Below are 19,785 nucleotides of genomic sequence, written 5' to 3'. Positions count from 1 at the left end.
ACTGAGCCCATGCGCCACAACTACTGAAGCCCACACGCCTAGAGCCCGTGCTCCGCAACAAGAGAAGCCACTGCAGTGAGAAGCCGGTGCACCGCAACGGAGAGTAGCCCCCGCTCACCGCAACTGGAGAAAGCCCACATGCAGCAACGAAGATCCAACTCAGCCAAAAATAAATAAATAAATAAAATAAATTTATTTAAAAAAATAATAGTAATTTACATGGGAAGAGGATCTGTACATGAGTAGATATATATAATGTTCAATTGAACCTGATTGTGCACACCCAGAACAAACACTATTCTGCTCATTACCCCAATTTAAAAAATTAAAACCACGAACAACAATTAATGAGACATAAAGTTATTGGGGTTTTCCCTGGCACATCCCATTCTAATTTACAACCTAGGAACACAACTTTCAGGAAGGCTCTGCTGCCCTAGTAACCAGACTTGGGAATGGAGAAATGCTGCCGCCTTGTGGCCGTTTCCCACAACAGCAGCTTTAAACACAGGGCTAAGGGTCACTTGAGATTCACAGTAATTGTAGGGCCGTAAATGACACGTGTCCTCAAAACATGTCCTGGGGTAGGTAATGGCCAAGAAAGTTCACAACACGGAAAATTTTTCAAGAAAACAATTTGAAGAGGTAAGTGTTACTCACTCGGTTGTTTTAAAAAAAGAAGAACATGGATAAAAGCTCAATATCAGGAATTATTGGTTGGATGCAAATCCAAACTACAAAAAGATTTCACCACCCAATATTCAAAATGCCATCCGTAAAAAGTCTACAAACAATGCATGCTGACGGGTTGGGGGAGAAATGCATACCCACTATGCTGTTGGTTGGATGTAAACTGGTAACAGCTAATCATGAGAACAGAACGGAGCTGCGTTTAAAAGGTAAAACTTGAGCTACCATATCATGCGGCCGATCCCCTAATGGGCCTATACCCTAAGAAGACCAGAATGGGAAAGGCACAGACAGGCAAACATGCCCTGCAGCAATATTTACAATAGCCAAGCCATGCAAGCAAACAAAATGTCCATCAACAGATAAATGGACAAAGAAGAAGTGGTATACGTACCGAATGGAATAGTAGCCTCGGGAAAAAAATGAACAATGCCGTTTGCAGGACTACACATGAGCCTAGAAATAATCATAGTACGTTACGTAAGTCAAAAGGGAATGACAAATATCCTATGATATCATTTATACGTGTTATCCTAAGATTGCTCCCAATGAACATATTTCCACAGAAAAACACACTCACAGACTGATAAAACAAACTAATGGTTAACCAAAATGAAAGGTGGGAGGATGGATAAATTAGGATTATTAGGAAATTAGCATACATATACTAACGTATGTTAAATGTATATAAACATATAACATATAAACTATATGAATTATATAATCACCAATACATATAAAATATATCATGACAAAACACCTACCAAATACCAAGGGAGGTCTACTCAACATTCTGTAATAACATACATGGTAACAGGATCCGAAGATGAACAGACATATGTATGAATCATTGACCAGATTCTGTACAGCCAGACAATCACAACACTCTAATCAAATTTCCTCCAATAAGAAATATAAATTAAATTTAAAAAACGAACATAAGTAAGGAGACATAAACTTCTGGGGGCTTGTCCCAGCACATTCCACTCTAATTTACAACCGAGGAACACGACGTCCAGGAAGACTCTGTTGCCCTAGTAACAAGAGTTGAGAACGTAATAATGCTGCCGCCTTGTGGCTGTTTCCCACAACAGCAGCTTTAAACACAGTGCTAATGGTCGCTTAATAGTCACGAGGACTGCGGGGCTGTAAATGATACCTGCCCTCAAAAAATGTCCTGGGGTAGGGAATAGGCAAGAAATTTCAACACATGACAAAGTTTTCAAGAAGTCAATATGAGAGGGAAGTTGTACTCACTCTTTAAAAAAAAAAGGAAAAGGAAAAAAAAGACACGCCTAAAGCTCAGTATAAGGAATTATTAGCTGCATGCAAATCCAATGTCCACAAAGGTTTCAGCTCACACCAGTCAAATGACCATCAGCAAAAAGTCTACAAACTATAAATGCTGAAGAGGTTTTAGGGAACTGTGTACCTTCTAGCTGCTGATGGGGTGTAAAGTGCTAACAGCACTAATGAAAACTGAATGCAGCTGCTTTAAAAGGTAAAAATTGAGCTACCGTATGATGCGGCAGGGCACCTTCTGGGCCTATAACCTAAGACCACCAGAATCGGAAAGACAGAGGCAGGCAAATGTGCACTGCAGCAATATTGAAAGAGCCAAGACATGGAAGCAAAAAAAAGCTCCATAAACAGATGAATGGACAAAGAAGAAGTGGTATATGTACAGAATGGAATATTAGCCACGAAAAAAAATAAAAGAATGGCATATGCAGCACCACGGATGAGCCTAGAGATAATCACACAACGTGAAGTAAGTCAGATTGCGAAAGACAAATGTTCTACGATATCACTTATGTTATCTGAAAATTCATAAAAATGAACATATCTCCATAGGGAAAGACAATCTCAGATGGAGAAGACAAACTTATGGTTAAGCCAAAGAAAAGGTGTGAGGAATGGACAAATTAGGATATTGGGGTTAACAAACATATACTAATACATATAAAATATATCATCCCCAAAGACCTATGGAATACCAAGAGTGGTCTATTCAACACTCTACAATAACCTACATGGAAAAGGACACAAAGATCAATAGATATATGTATATGTGTACATGAACAAGATTCTGTGCAGCTAGAACAAAAGACATTTTAAAATCCAATTTGCTCTGATAAAAATGAAAACTTAAAGACACAAACAAGAATTAAGGAGGCTAAAACTTATGGGGGTTTGTCCTGACACATTCCACTCTAATCTGCAACCTAAAAGCACAACTTGCAGCAAGGTTCTGTTTCCCTAGCAAGCAGAGTTGCCAACGTAGAAATGCTGCCACCTTAAGGCCGTTTCCTCAAACAGCAGCTTTAAATCCACTGCTAATGGTCACTAATATTCACAAGGACTGCAGGGCTGTAAATGACTCATGCCCTCAAAAACTGTCCTGGGGTAGGGAATGGCCAAAAAAATCCAAACGCGGCAAATTTTTCAAGAAGGAAATTTGAAGTTGTCAGTTTAGCTGAATCTTAAAAAAAAATGAAAAGGACATTGATACACGCAAAACATCAGGAATTATTAGACGCATGCAAATCCAATCTACACAAACGTATCACCTCACACCAGTCAGAATGACCATCAGCAAAACGTCAACAAACAATAGATGCTGAAGAAGTTGTGGAGAATAGCGTAACCTCTCGGTCTAAGTGGGATGTAAACTGGTAACCGCCAATAATAGGAACAGAATGGCAGTGCGTTGAAAGGTAAAAATTGAGTCCCCATATGATCCGGAAGGCCCACTATTGGGCCTGTCACCTGTGAAAGCCAGCATCAAAAAGACACAGGATGGAACATCGTGTATTGCAGCAGTATTTACAATAGCCAAGACATGGAAGCAACAAAAATGTCCATCATCAGATGAATGGACGAAAAAGTGGTCCATGTACACAATGCAATATTAGACACAGAAAAGAATGAAACAATGCCGTTTGCAGCACCATAGACGAGGCTACACACAATCACACAACTTGAAGTAAGTCAGAAAGCGAGAGACACATATCCTATGATATCACGTATAGGTCTTATGTAAAAATTGATAGGAATGAACCTATTTCCACAGAGAAGGACACTCACGTGTTCAGAAAACAAGCTTGTGCTTAACCAAACGGAAAGGTGTGAGGAATGTATAACGGAGGATATTGGGTTTAACAGACATATGCTAATACTTATAAAATATATAATCATCAGACATACCGAATACCAAGAGAGGTCTACACAACATTCTGTAATAATCTCTACGGAACAGGATCCAAACATGAAAAGATATATGAATCAATGAAAGACATTCTGTACACCTAGAACAAACACAACATTGCAATCAAATTTGCTCTGAGAAAAATGAAAATTAAACTGAGAATATCAACAACAAATAAGTAGACATAGTTTCTGGGGGTTTGTCCTGGCACATTCCACTCTACTTTACAACCTACAAACAGGACTTCCAGGAAGGCTGTGTTGCCCTAGTAACCAGAGTTGGGAATATAGAAATGCTGCCCCCTTGTGGCCGTTTCCTGCAACAGCAGCTTTAAATGCAGAACTAATGGTCATGTGATATTCACAATTACTACAGGGCTGTAAAGGACACCTGCCCTCAAAAAATGTCCTGGTGCAGGTAATGGCCACAGGAATTCAGAACATGGGAAATTTTTCAAGGAAACAATTTGAAGAGGTGAGTTTCTCTGTTTTACTTAAAAAAAAAAAACGTAGATGAAAGCTCAATATCGGGAATTATTAGACGCATGCAAATCCAACCTACAAAAAGGTATCACCACCCAACACTCAAAATGCCATCAGTAAAAAGTCTACAAACAATAAATTCTGAAGGGGTTTTAGAGAACTGTGTACCCTCTAGTTGCTGGTGGGATGTACACTGGTAACAGCCAGTAGTGAGAACAGAATGGAGGTGCGTTGAAAGGGAAAAATTTGAACTACCATATGATCTAGTAGGCCCACTGCTGGGCCTAATCCCTGAGAAGACCAGAATCCAAAAGACACAGGCTGGCAATCCTGCACTGCATCAATATTTAGCATTGCCAAGACTTGGAAGTAACCAAAATGTCCATCCACAGATGAATGCACAAAGAAGAAGTGGTCCATGTACACAATGCAATATTCGCCATGGAAAAGGATGAAACACTGCTCTTTGCAGCACCATAGATGAGCCTAGAGATAATCACAGAACATGAGGTAAGTCGGAAAGCAGCCGACAAATAACCTGTGATATCACTCCTAGCTGTTACCTAACAACTGACACGTATGAACATATTTCCACAGAGAAAGACTCTCACAGACTTAGAAAACAAACTATGGTTATCTAAAAGGAAAGGTGGGAGGAATGGATACATTAAGATTAGGGTTACCGTACGTATGCAAATACATATTAAACACACGTATCAAAAAGACCGACCATATACCAAGGGAGGTCTACTGAACGCTCTGTAATAATTTACACGGGGGCTTGCCTGGTGGCACCGTGGTTAAGAATCCACCTGCCAATGCAGGGGACACAGGTTCGATCCCTGGTTCGGGAAGGTCCCACATGCAGCAGAGCAACTAAGCCCGTGCACCACAACTAATGAGCCTACGCTCTGGAGCCCATGAGCCATAACTACTGAGCCCATGCGCCACAACTACTGAAGCCCACACGCCTAGAGCCCGTGCTCCGCAACAAGAGAAGCCACTGCAGTGAGAAGCCGGTGCACCGCAACGGAGAGTAGCCCCCGCTCACCGCAACTGGAGAAAGCCCACATGCAGCAACGAAGATCCAACTCAGCCAAAAATAAATAAATAAATAAAATAAATTTATTTAAAAAAATAATAGTAATTTACATGGGAAGAGGATCTGTACATGAGTAGATATATATAATGTTCAATTGAACCTGATTGTGCACACCCAGAACAAACACTATTCTGCTCATTACCCCAATTTAAAAAATTAAAACCACGAACAACAATTAATGAGACATAAAGTTATTGGGGTTTTCCCTGGCACATCCCATTCTAATTTACAACCTAGGAACACAACTTTCAGGAAGGCTCTGCTGCCCTAGTAACCAGACTTGGGAATGGAGAAATGCTGCCGCCTTGTGGCCGTTTCCCACAACAGCAGCTTTAAACACAGGGCTAAGGGTCACTTGAGATTCACAGTAATTGTAGGGCCGTAAATGACACGTGTCCTCAAAACATGTCCTGGGGTAGGTAATGGCCAAGAAAGTTCACAACACGGAAAATTTTTCAAGAAAACAATTTGAAGAGGTAAGTGTTACTCACTCGGTTGTTTTAAAAAAAGAAGAACATGGATAAAAGCTCAATATCAGGAATTATTGGTTGGATGCAAATCCAAACTACAAAAAGATTTCACCACCCAATATTCAAAATGCCATCCGTAAAAAGTCTACAAACAATGCATGCTGACGGGTTGGGGGAGAAATGCATACCCACTATGCTGTTGGTTGGATGTAAACTGGTAACAGCTAATCATGAGAACAGAACGGAGCTGCGTTTAAAAGGTAAAACTTGAGCTACCATATCATGCGGCCGATCCCCTAATGGGCCTATACCCTAAGAAGACCAGAATGGGAAAGGCACAGACAGGCAAACATGCCCTGCAGCAATATTTACAATAGCCAAGCCATGCAAGCAAACAAAATGTCCATCAACAGATAAATGGACAAAGAAGAAGTGGTATACGTACCGAATGGAATAGTAGCCTCGGGAAAAAAATGAACAATGCCGTTTGCAGGACTACACATGAGCCTAGAAATAATCATAGTACGTTACGTAAGTCAAAAGGGAATGACAAATATCCTATGATATCATTTATACGTGTTATCCTAAGATTGCTCCCAATGAACATATTTCCACAGAAAAACACACTCACAGACTGATAAAACAAACTAATGGTTAACCAAAATGAAAGGTGGGAGGATGGATAAATTAGGATTATTAGGAAATTAGCATACATATACTAACATATGTTAAATGTATATAAACATATAACATATAAACTATATGAATTATATAATCACCAATACATATAAAATATATCATGACAAAACACCTACCAAATACCAAGGGAGGTCTACTCAACATTCTGTAATAACATACGTGGTAACAGGATCCGAAGATGAACAGACATATGTATGAATCATTGACCAGATTCTGTACAGCCAGACAATCACAACACTCTAATCAAATTTCCTCCGATAAGAAATATAAATTAAATTTAAAAAACGAACATAAGTAAGGAGACATAAACTTCTGGGGGCTTGTCCCAGCACATTCCACTCTAATTTACAACCGAGGAACACGACGTCCAGGAAGACTCTGTTGCCCTAGTAACAAGAGTTGAGAACGTAATAATGCTGCCGCCTTGTGGCTGTTTCCCACAACAGCAGCTTTAAACACAGTGCCAATGGTCGCTTAATAGTCACGAGGACTGCGGGGCTGTAAATGATACCTGCCCTCAAAAAATGTCCTGGGGTAGGGAATAGGCAAGAAATTTCAACACATGACAAAGTTTTCAAGAAGTCAATATGAGAGGGAAGTTGTACTCACTCTTTAAAAAAAAAAGGAAAAGAAAAAAAAAAGACATGCCTAAAGCTCAGTATAAGGAATTATTAGCTGCATGCAAATCCAACGTCCACAAAGGTTTCAGCTCACACCAGTCAAATGACCATCAGCAAAAAGTCTACAAACTATAAATGCTGAAGAGGTTTTAGGGAACTGTGTACCTTCTAGCTGCTGATGGTGTGTAAAGTGCTAACAGCACTAATGAAAACTGAATGCAGCTGCTTTAAAAGGTAAAAATTGAGCTACCGTATGATGCGGCAGGGCACCTTCTGGGCCTATAACCTAAGACCACCAGAATCGGAAAGACAGAGGCAGGCAAATGTGCACTGCAGCAATATTGAAAGAGCCAAGACATGGAAGCAAAAAAAAGCTCCATAAACAGATGAATGGACAAAGAAGAAGTGGTATATGTACAGAATGGAATATTAGCCACGAAAAAAAAATAAAAGAATGGCATATGCAGCACCACGGATGAGCCTAGAGATAATCACACAACGTGAAGTAAGTCAGATTGCGAAAGACAAATGTTCTACGATATCACTTATGTTATCTGAAAATTCATAAAAATGAACATATCTCCATAGGGAAAGACAATCTCAGATGGAGAAGACAAACTTATGGTTAAGCCAAAGAAAAGGTGTGAGGAATGGACAAATTAGGATATTGGGGTTAACAAACATATACTAATACATATAAAATATATCATCCCCAAAGACCTATGGAATACCAAGAGTGGTCTATTCAACACTCTACAATAACCTACATGGAAAAGGACACAAAGATCAATAGATATATGTATATGTGTACATGAACAAGATTCTGTGCAGCTAGAACAAAAGACATTTTAAAATCCAATTTGCTCTGATAAAAATGAAAACTTAAAGACACAAACAAGAATTAAGGAGGCTAAAACTTATGGGGGTTTGTCCTGACACATTCCACTCTAATCTGCAACCTAAAAGCACAACTTGCAGCAAGGTTCTGTTTCCCTAGCAAGCAGAGTTGCCAACGTAGAAATGCTGCCACCTTAAGGCCGTTTCCTCAAACAGCAGCTTTAAATCCACTGCTAATGGTCACTAATATTCACAAGGACTGCAGGGCTGTAAATGACTCATGCCCTCAAAAACTGTCCTGGGGTAGGGAATGGCCAAAAAAATCCAAACGCGGCAAATTTTTCAAGAAGGAAATTTGAAGTTGTCAGTTTAGCTGAATCTTAAAAAAAAATGAAAAGGACATTGATACACGCAAAACATCAGGAATTATTAGACGCATGCAAATCCAATCTACACAAACGTATCACCTCACACCAGTCAGAATGACCATCAGCAAAACGTCAACAAACAATAGATGTTGAAGAAGTTGTGGAGAATAGCGTAACCTCTCGGTCTAAGTGGGATGTAAACTGGTAACCGCCAATAATAGGAACAGAATGGCAGTGCGTTGAAAGGTAAAAATTGAGTCCCCATATGATCCGGAAGGCCCACTATTGGGCCTGTCACCTGTGAAAGCCAGCATCAAAAAGACACAGGATGGAACATCGTGTATTGCAGCAGTATTTACAATAGCCAAGACATGGAAGCAACAAAAATGTCCATCATCAGATGAATGGACGAAAAAGTGGTCCATGTACACAATGCAATATTAGACACAGAAAAGAATGAAACAATGCCGTTTGCAGCACCATAGACGAGGCTACACACAATCACACAACTTGAAGTAAGTCAGAAAGCGAGAGACACATATCCTATGATATCACGTATAGGTCTTATGTAAAAATTGATAGGAATGAACCTATTTCCACAGAGAAGGACACTCACGTGTTCAGAAAACAAGCTTGTGCTTAACCAAACGGAAAGGTGTGAGGAATGTATAACGGAGGATATTGGGTTTAACAGACATATGCTAATACTTATAAAATATATAATCATCAGACATACCGAATACCAAGAGAGGTCTACACAACATTCTGTAATAATCTCTACGGAACAGGATCCAAACATGAAAAGATATATGAATCAATGAAAGACATTCTGTACACCTAGAACAAACACAACATTGCAATCAAATTTGCTCTGAGAAAAATGAAAATTAAACTGAGAATATCAACAACAAATAAGTAGACATAGTTTCTGGGGGTTTGCCCTGGCACATTCCACTCTACTTTACAACCTACAAACAGGACTTCCAGGAAGGCTGTGTTGCCCTAGTAACCAGAGTTGGGAATATAGAAATGCTGCCCCCTTGTGGCCGTTTCCTGCAACAGCAGCTTTAAATGCAGAACTAATGGTCATGTGATATTCACAATTACTACAGGGCTGTAAAGGACACCTGCCCTCAAAAAATGTCCTGGTGCAGGTAATGGCCACAGGAATTCAGAACATGGCAAATTTTTCAAGGAAACAATTTGAAGAGGTGAGTTTCTCTGTTTTACTTAAAAAAAAAAACGTAGATGAAAGCTCAATATCGGGAATTATTAGACGCATGCAAATCCAACCTACAAAAAGGTATCACCACCCAACACTCAAAATGCCATCAGTAAAAAGTCTACAAACAATAAATTCTGAAGGGGTTTTAGAGAACTGTGTACCCTCTAGTTGCTGGTGGGATGTACACTGGTAACAGCCAGTAGTGAGAACAGAATGGAGGTGCGTTGAAAGGGAAAAATTTGAACTACCATATGATCTAGTAGGCCCACTGCTGGGCCTAATCCCTGAGAAGACCAGAATCCAAAAGACACAGGCTGGCAATCCTGCACTGCATCAATATTTAGCATTGCCAAGACTTGGAAGTAACCAAAATGTCCATCCACAGATGAATGCACAAAGAAGAAGTGGTCCATGTACACAATGCAATATTCGCCATGGAAAAGGATGAAACACTGCTCTTTGCAGCACCATAGATGAGCCTAGAGATAATCACAGAACATGAGGTAAGTCGGAAAGCAGCCGACAAATAACCTGTGATATCACTCCTAGCTGTTACCTAACAACTGACACGTATGAACATATTTCCACAGAGAAAGACTCTCACAGACTTAGAAAACAAACTATGGTTATCTAAAAGGAAAGGTGGGAGGAATGGATACATTAAGATTAGGGTTACCGTACGTATGCAAATACATATTAAACACACGTATCAAAAAGACCGACCATATACCAAGGGAGGTCTACTGAACGCTCTGTAATAATTTACACGGGGGCTTGCCTGGTGGCACCGTGGTTAAGAATCCACCTGCCAATGCAGGGGACACAGGTTCGATCCCTGGTTCGGGAAGGTCCCACATGCAGCAGAGCAACTAAGCCCGTGCACCACAACTAATGAGCCTACGCTCTGGAGCCCATGAGCCATAACTACTGAGCCCATGCGCCACAACTACTGAAGCCCACACGCCTAGAGCCCGTGCTCCGCAACAAGAGAAGCCACTGCAGTGAGAAGCCGGTGCACCGCAACGGAGAGTAGCCCCCGCTCACCGCAACTGGAGAAAGCCCACATGCAGCAACGAAGATCCAACTCAGCCAAAAATAAATAAATAAATAAAATAAATTTATTTAAAAAAATAATAGTAATTTACATGGGAAGAGGATCTGTACATGAGTAGATATATATAATGTTCAATTGAACCTGATTGTGCACACCCAGAACAAACACTATTCTGCTCATTACCCCAATTTAAAAAATTAAAACCACGAACAACAATTAATGAGACATAAAGTTATTGGGGTTTTCCCTGGCACATCCCATTCTAATTTACAACCTAGGAACACAACTTTCAGGAAGGCTCTGCTGCCCTAGTAACCAGACTTGGGAATGGAGAAATGCTGCCGCCTTGTGGCCGTTTCCCACAACAGCAGCTTTAAACACAGGGCTAAGGGTCACTTGAGATTCACAGTAATTGTAGGGCCGTAAATGACACGTGTCCTCAAAACATGTCCTGGGGTAGGTAATGGCCAAGAAAGTTCACAACACGGAAAATTTTTCAAGAAAACAATTTGAAGAGGTAAGTGTTACTCACTCGGTTGTTTTAAAAAAAGAAGAACATGGATAAAAGCTCAATATCAGGAATTATTGGTTGGATGCAAATCCAAACTACAAAAAGATTTCACCACCCAATATTCAAAATGCCATCCGTAAAAAGTCTACAAACAATGCATGCTGACGGGTTGGGGGAGAAATGCATACCCACTATGCTGTTGGTTGGATGTAAACTGGTAACAGCTAATCATGAGAACAGAACGGAGCTGCGTTTAAAAGGTAAAAATTGAGCTACCATATCATGCGGCCGATCCCCTAATGGGCCTATACCCTAAGAAGACCAGAATGGGAAAGGCACAGACAGGCAAACATGCCCTGCAGCAATATTTACAATAGCCAAGCCATGCAAGCAAACAAAATGTCCATCAACAGATAAATGGACAAAGAAGAAGTGGTATACGTACCGAATGGAATAGTAGCCTCGGGAAAAAAATGAACAATGCCGTTTGCAGGACTACACATGAGCCTAGAAATAATCATAGTACGTTACGTAAGTCAAAAGGGAATGACAAATATCCTATGATATCATTTATACGTGTTATCCTAAGATTGCTCCCAATGAACATATTTCCACAGAAAAACACACTCACAGACTGATAAAACAAACTAATGGTTAACCAAAATGAAAGGTGGGAGGATGGATAAATTAGGATTATTAGGAAATTAGCATACATATACTAACGTATGTTAAATGTATATAAACATATAACATATAAACTATATGAATTATATAATCACCAATACATATAAAATATATCATGACAAAACACCTACCAAATACCAAGGGAGGTCTACTCAACATTCTGTAATAACATACATGGTAACAGGATCCGAAGATGAACAGACATATGTATGAATCATTGACCAGATTCTGTACAGCCAGACAATCACAACACTCTAATCAAATTTCCTCCGATAAGAAATATAAATTAAATTTAAAAAACGAACATAAGTAAGGAGACATAAACTTCTGGGGGCTTGTCCCAGCACATTCCACTCTAATTTACAACCGAGGAACACGACGTCCAGGAAGACTCTGTTGCCCTAGTAACAAGAGTTGAGAACGTAATAATGCTGCCGCCTTGTGGCTGTTTCCCACAACAGCAGCTTTAAACACAGTGCCAATGGTCGCTTAATAGTCACGAGGACTGCGGGGCTGTAAATGATACCTGCCCTCAAAAAATGTCCTGGGGTAGGGAATAGGCAAGAAATTTCAACACATGACAAAGTTTTCAAGAAGTCAATATGAGAGGGAAGTTGTACTCACTCTTTAAAAAAAAAAGGAAAAGGAAAAAAAAGACACGCCTAAAGCTCAGTATAAGGAATTATTAGCTGCATGCAAATCCAACGTCCACAAAGGTTTCAGCTCACACCAGTCAAATGACCATCAGCAAAAAGTCTACAAACTATAAATGCTGAAGAGGTTTTAGGGAACTGTGTACCTTCTAGCTGCTGATGGGGTGTAAAGTGCTAACAGCACTAATGAAAACTGAATGCAGCTGCTTTAAAAGGTAAAAATTGAGCTACCGTATGATGCGGCAGGGCACCTTCTGGGCCTATAACCTAAGACCACCAGAATCGGAAAGACAGAGGCAGGCAAATGTGCACTGCAGCAATATTGAAAGAGCCAAGACATGGAAGCAAAAAAAAGCTCCATAAACAGATGAATGGACAAAGAAGAAGTGGTATATGTACAGAATGGAATATTAGCCACGAAAAAAAATAAAAGAATGGCATATGCAGCACCACGGATGAGCCTAGAGATAATCACACAACGTGAAGTAAGTCAGATTGCGAAAGACAAATGTTCTACGATATCACTTATGTTATCTGAAAATTCATAAAAATGAACATATCTCCATAGGGAAAGACAATCTCAGATGGAGAAGACAAACTTATGGTTAAGCCAAAGAAAAGGTGTGAGGAATGGACAAATTAGGATATTGGGGTTAACAAACATATACTAATACATATAAAATATATCATCCCCAAAGACCTATGGAATACCAAGAGTGGTCTATTCAACACTCTACAATAACCTACATGGAAAAGGACACAAAGATCAATAGATATATGTATATGTGTACATGAACAAGATTCTGTGCAGCTAGAACAAAAGACATTTTAAAATCCAATTTGCTCTGATAAAAATGAAAACTTAAAGACACAAACAAGAATTAAGGAGGCTAAAACTTATGGGGGTTTGTCCTGACACATTCCACTCTAATCTGCAACCTAAAAGCACAACTTGCAGCAAGGTTCTGTTTCCCTAGCAAGCAGAGTTGGCAACGTAGAAATGCTGCCACCTTAAGGCCGTTTCCTCAAACAGCAGCTTTAAATCCACTGCTAATGGTCACTAATATTCACAAGGACTGCAGGGCTGTAAATGACTCATGCCCTCAAAAACTGTCCTGGGGTAGGGAATGGCCAAAAAAATCCAAACGCGGCAAATTTTTCAAGAAGGAAATTTGAAGTTGTCAGTTTAGCTGAATCTTAAAAAAAAATGAAAAGGACATTGATACACGCAAAACATCAGGAATTATTAGACGCATGCAAATCCAATCTACACAAACGTATCACCTCACACCAGTCAGAATGACCATCAGCAAAACGTCAACAAACAATAGATGCTGAAGAAGTTGTGGAGAATAGCGTAACCTCTCGGTCTAAGTGGGATGTAAACTGGTAACCGCCAATAATAGGAACAGAATGGCAGTGCGTTGAAAGGTAAAAATTGAGTCCCCATATGATCCGGAAGGCCCACTATTGGGCCTGTCACCTGTGAAAGCCAGCATCAAAAAGACACAGGATGGAACATCGTGTATTGCAGCAGTATTTACAATAGCCAAGACATGGAAGCAACAAAAATGTCCATCATCAGATGAATGGACGAAAAAGTGGTCCATGTACACAATGCAATATTAGACACAGAAAAGAATGAAACAATGCTGTTTGCAGCACCATAGACGAGGCTACACACAATCACACAACTTGAAGTAAGTCAGAAAGCGAGAGACACATATCCTATGATATCACGTATAGGTCTTATGTAAAAATTGATAGGAATGAACCTATTTCCACAGAGAAGGACACTCACGTGTTCAGAAAACAAGCTTGTGCTTAACCAAACGGAAAGGTGTGAGGAATGTATAACGGAGGATATTGGGTTTAACAGACATATGCTAATACTTATAAAATATATAATCATCAGACATACCGAATACCAAGAGAGGTCTACACAACATTCTGTAATAATCTCTACGGAACAGGATCCAAACATGAAAAGATATATGAATCAATGAAAGACATTCTGTACACCTAGAACAAACACAACATTGCAATCAAATTTGCTCTGAGAAAAATGAAAATTAAACTGAGAATATCAACAACAAATAAGTAGACATAGTTTCTGGGGGTTTGTCCTGGCACATTCCACTCTACTTTACAACCTACAAACAGGACTTCCAGGAAGGCTGTGTTGCCCTAGTAACCAGAGTTGGGAATATAGAAATGCTGCCCCCTTGTGGCCGTTTCCTGCAACAGCAGCTTTAAATGCAGAACTAATGGTCATGTGATATTCACAATTACTACAGGGCTGTAAAGGACACCTGCCCTCAAAAAATGTCCTGGTGCAGGTAATGGCCACAGGAATTCAGAACATGGCAAATTTTTCAAGGAAACAATTTGAAGAGGTGAGTTTCTCTGTTTTACTTAAAAAAAAAAAACGTAGATGAAAGCTCAATATCGGGAATTATTAGACGCATGCAAATCCAACCTACAAAAAGGTATCACCACCCAACACTCAAAATGCCATCAGTAAAAAGTCTACAAACAATAAATTCTGAAGGGGTTTTAGAGAACTGTGTACCCTCTAGTTGCTGGTGGGATGTACACTGGTAACAGCCAGTAGTGAGAACAGAATGGAGGTGCGTTGAAAGGGAAAAATTTGAACTACCATATGATCTAGTAGGCCCACTGCTGGGCCTAATCCCTGAGAAGACCAGAATCCAAAAGACACAGGCTGGCAATCCTGCACTGCATCAATATTTAGCATTGCCAAGACTTGGAAGTAACCAAAATGTCCATCCACAGATGAATGCACAAAGAAGAAGTGGTCCATGTACACAATGCAATATTCGCCATGGAAAAGGATGAAACACTGCTCTTTGCAGCACCATAGATGAGCCTAGAGATAATCACAGAACATGAGGTAAGTCGGAAAGCAGCCGACAAATAACCTGTGATATCACTCCTAGCTGTTACCTAACAACTGACACGTATGAACATATTTCCACAGAGAAAGACTCTCACAGACTTAGAAAACAAACTATGGTTATCTAAAAGGAAAGGTGGGAGGAATGGATACATTAAGATTAGGGTTACCGTACGTATGCAAATACATATTAAACACACGTATCAAAAAGACCGACCATATACCAAGGGAGGTCTACTGAACGCTCTGTAATAATTTACACGGGGGCTTGCCTGGTGGCACCGTGGTTAAGAATCCACCTGCCAATGCAGGGGACACAGGTTCGATCCCTGGTTCGGGAAGGTCCCACATGCAGCAGAGCAACTAAGCCCGTGCACCACAACTAATGAGCCTACGCTCTGGTGCCCATGAGCCATAACTACTGAGCCCATGCGCCACAACTACTGAAGCCCACACGCCTAGAGCCCGTGCTCCGCAACAAGAGAAGCCACTGCAGTGAGAAGCCGGTGCACCGCAACGGAGAGTAGCCCCCGCTCACCGCAACTGGAGAAAGCCCACATGCAGCAACGAAGATCCAACTCAGCCAAAAATAAATAAATAAATAAAATAAATTTATTTAAAAAAATAATAGTAATTTACATGGGAAGAGGATCTGTACATGAGTAGATATATATAATGTTCAATTGAACCTGATTGTGCACACCCAGAACAAACACTATTCTGCTCATTACCCCAATTTAAAAAATTAAAACCACGAACAACAATTAATGAGACATAAAGTTATTGGGGTTTTCCCTGGCACATCCCATTCTAATTTACAACCTAGGAACACAACTTTCAGGAAGGCTCTGCTGCCCTAGTAACCAGACTTGGGAATGGAGAAATGCTGCCGCCTTGTGGCCGTTTCCCACAACAGCAGCTTTAAACACAGGGCTAAGGGTCACTTGAGATTCACAGTAATTGTAGGGCCGTAAATGACACGTGTTCTCAAAACATGTCCTGGGGTAGGTAATGGCCAAGAAAGTTCACAACACGGAAAATTTTTCAAGAAAACAATTTGAAGAGGTAAGTGTTACTCACTCGGTTGTTTTAAAAAAAGAAGAACATGGATAAAAGCTCAATATCAGGAATTATTGGTTGGATGCAAATCCAAACTACAAAAAGATTTCACCACCCAATATTCAAAATGCCATCCGTAAAAAGTCTACAAACAATGCATGCTGACGGGTTGGGGGAGAAATGCATACCCACTATGCTGTTGGTTGGATGTAAACTGGTAACAGCTAATCATGAGAACAGAACGGAGCTGCGTTTAAAAGGTAAAACTTGAGCTACCATATCATGCGGCCGATCCCCTAATGGGCCTATACCCTAAGAAGACCAGAATGGGAAAGGCACAGACAGGCAAACATGCCCTGCAGCAATATTTACAATAGCCAAGCCATGCAAGCAAACAAAATGTCCATCAACAGATAAATGGACAAAGAAGAAGTGGTATACGTACCGAATGGAATAGTAGCCTCGGGAAAAAAATGAACAATGCCGTTTGCAGGACTACACATGAGCCTAGAAATAATCATAGTACGTTACGTAAGTCAAAAGGGAATGACAAATATCCTATGATATCATTTATACGTGTTATCCTAAGATTGCTCCCAATGAACATATTTCCACAGAAAAACACACTCACAGACTGATAAAACAAACTAATGGTTAACCAAAATGAAAGGTGGGAGGATGGATAAATTAGGATTATTAGGAAATTAGCATACATATACTAACATATGTTAAATGTATATAAACATATAACATATAAACTATATGAATTATATAATCACCAATACATATAAAATATATCATGACAAAACACCTACCAAATACCAAGGGAGGTCTACTCAACATTCTGTAATAACATACGTGGTAACAGGATCCGAAGATGAACAGACATATGTATGAATCATTGACCAGATTCTGTACAGCCAGACAATCACAACACTCTAATCAAATTTCCTCCGATAAGAAATATAAATTAAATTTAAAAAACGAACATAAGTAAGGAGACATAAACTTCTGGGGGCTTGTCCCAGCACATTCCACTCTAATTTACAACCGAGGAACACGACGTCCAGGAAGACTCTGTTGCCCTAGTAACAAGAGTTGAGAACGTAATAATGCTGCCGCCTTGTGGCTGTTTCCCACAACAGCAGCTTTAAACACAGTGCTAATGGTCGCTTAATAGTCACGAGGACTGCGGGGCTGTAAATGATACCTGCCCTCAAAAAATGTCCTGGGGTAGGGAATAGGCAAGAAATTTCAACACATGACAAAGTTTTCAAGAAGTCAATATGAGAGGGAAGTTGTACTCACTCTTTAAAAAAAAAAAGGAAAAGGAAAAAAAAGACATGCCTAAAGCTCAGTATAAGGAATTATTAGCTGCATGCAAATCCAACGTCCACAAAGGTTTCAGCTCACACCAGTCAAATGACCATCAGCAAAAAGTCTACAAACTATAAATGCTGAAGAGGTTTTAGGGAACTGTGTACCTTCTAGCTGCTGATGGGGTGTAAAGTGCTAACAGCACTAATGAAAACTGAATGCAGCTGCTTTAAAAGGTAAAAATTGAGCTACCGTATGATGCGGCAGGGCACCTTCTGGGCCTATAACCTAAGACCACCAGAATCGGAAAGACAGAGGCAGGCAAATGTGCACTGCAGCAATATTGAAAGAGCCAAGACATGGAAGCAAAAAAAAGCTCCATAAACAGATGAATGGACAAAGAAGAAGTGGTATATGTACAGAATGGAATATTAGCCACGAAAAAAAATAAAAGAATGGCATATGCAGCACCACGGATGAGCCTAGAGATAATCACACAACGTGAAGTAAGTCAGATTGCGAAAGACAAATGTTCTACGATATCACTTATGTTATCTGAAAATTCATAAAAATGAACATATCTCCATAGGGAAAGACAATCTCAGATGGAGAAGACAAACTTATGGTTAAGCCAAAGAAAAGGTGTGAGGAATGGACAAATTAGGATATTGGGGTTAACAAACATATACTAATACATATAAAATATATCATCCCCAAAGACCTATGGAATACCAAGAGTGGTCTATTCAACACTCTACAATAACCTACATGGAAAAGGACACAAAGATCAATAGATATATGTATATGTGTACATGAACAAGATTCTGTGCAGCTAGAACAAAAGACATTTTAAAATCCAATTTGCTCTGATAAAAATGAAAACTTAAAGACACAAACAAGAATTAAGGAGGCTAAAACTTATGGGGGTTTGTCCTGACACATTCCACTCTAATCTGCAACCTAAAAGCACAACTTGCAGCAAGGTTCTGTTTCCCTAGCAAGCAGAGTTGGCAACGTAGAAATGCTGCCACCTTAAGGCCGTTTCCTCAAACAGCAGCTTTAAATCCACTGCTAATGGTCACTAATATTCACAAGGACTGCAGGGCTGTAAATGACTCATGCCCTCAAAAACTGTCCTGGGGTAGGGAATGGCCAAAAAAATCCAAATGCGGCAAATTTTTCAAGAAGGAAATTTGAAGTTGTCAGTTTAGCTGAATCTTAAAAAAAAATGAAAAGGACATTGATACACGCAAAACATCAGGAATTATTAGACGCATGCAAATCCAATCTACACAAACGTATCACCTCACACCAGTCAGAATGACCATCAGCAAAACGTCAACAAACAATAGATGTTGAAGAAGTTGTGGAGAATAGCGTAACCTCTCGGTCTAAGTGGGATGTAAACTGGTAACCGCCAATAATAGGAACAGAATGGCAGTGCGTTGAAAGGTAAAAATTGAGTCCCCATATGATCCGGAAGGCCCACTATTGGGCCTGTCACCTGTGAAAGCCAGCATCAAAAAGACACAGGATGGAACATCGTGTATTGCAGCAGTATTTACAATAGCCAAGACATGGAAGCAACAAAAATGTCCATCATCAGATGAATGGACGAAAAAGTGGTCCATGTACACAATGCAATATTAGACACAGAAAAGAATGAAACAATGCCGTTTGCAGCACCATAGACGAGGCTACACACAATCACACAACTTGAAGTAAGTCAGAAAGCGAGAGACACATATCCTATGATATCACGTATAGGTCTTATGTAAAAATTGATAGGAATGAACCTATTTCCACAGAGAAGGACACTCACGTGTTCAGAAAACAAGCTTGTGCTTAACCAAACGGAAAGGTGTGAGGAATGTATAACGGAGGATATT

The sequence above is a fragment of the Eubalaena glacialis genome, chromosome 7 (genome assembly GCF_028564815.1).
Source record: "Eubalaena glacialis isolate mEubGla1 chromosome 7, mEubGla1.1.hap2.+ XY, whole genome shotgun sequence".
Lineage (NCBI taxonomy): Eukaryota > Metazoa > Chordata > Mammalia > Artiodactyla > Balaenidae > Eubalaena > Eubalaena glacialis.
Note: the sequence above shows the minus strand (reverse complement) of the source record.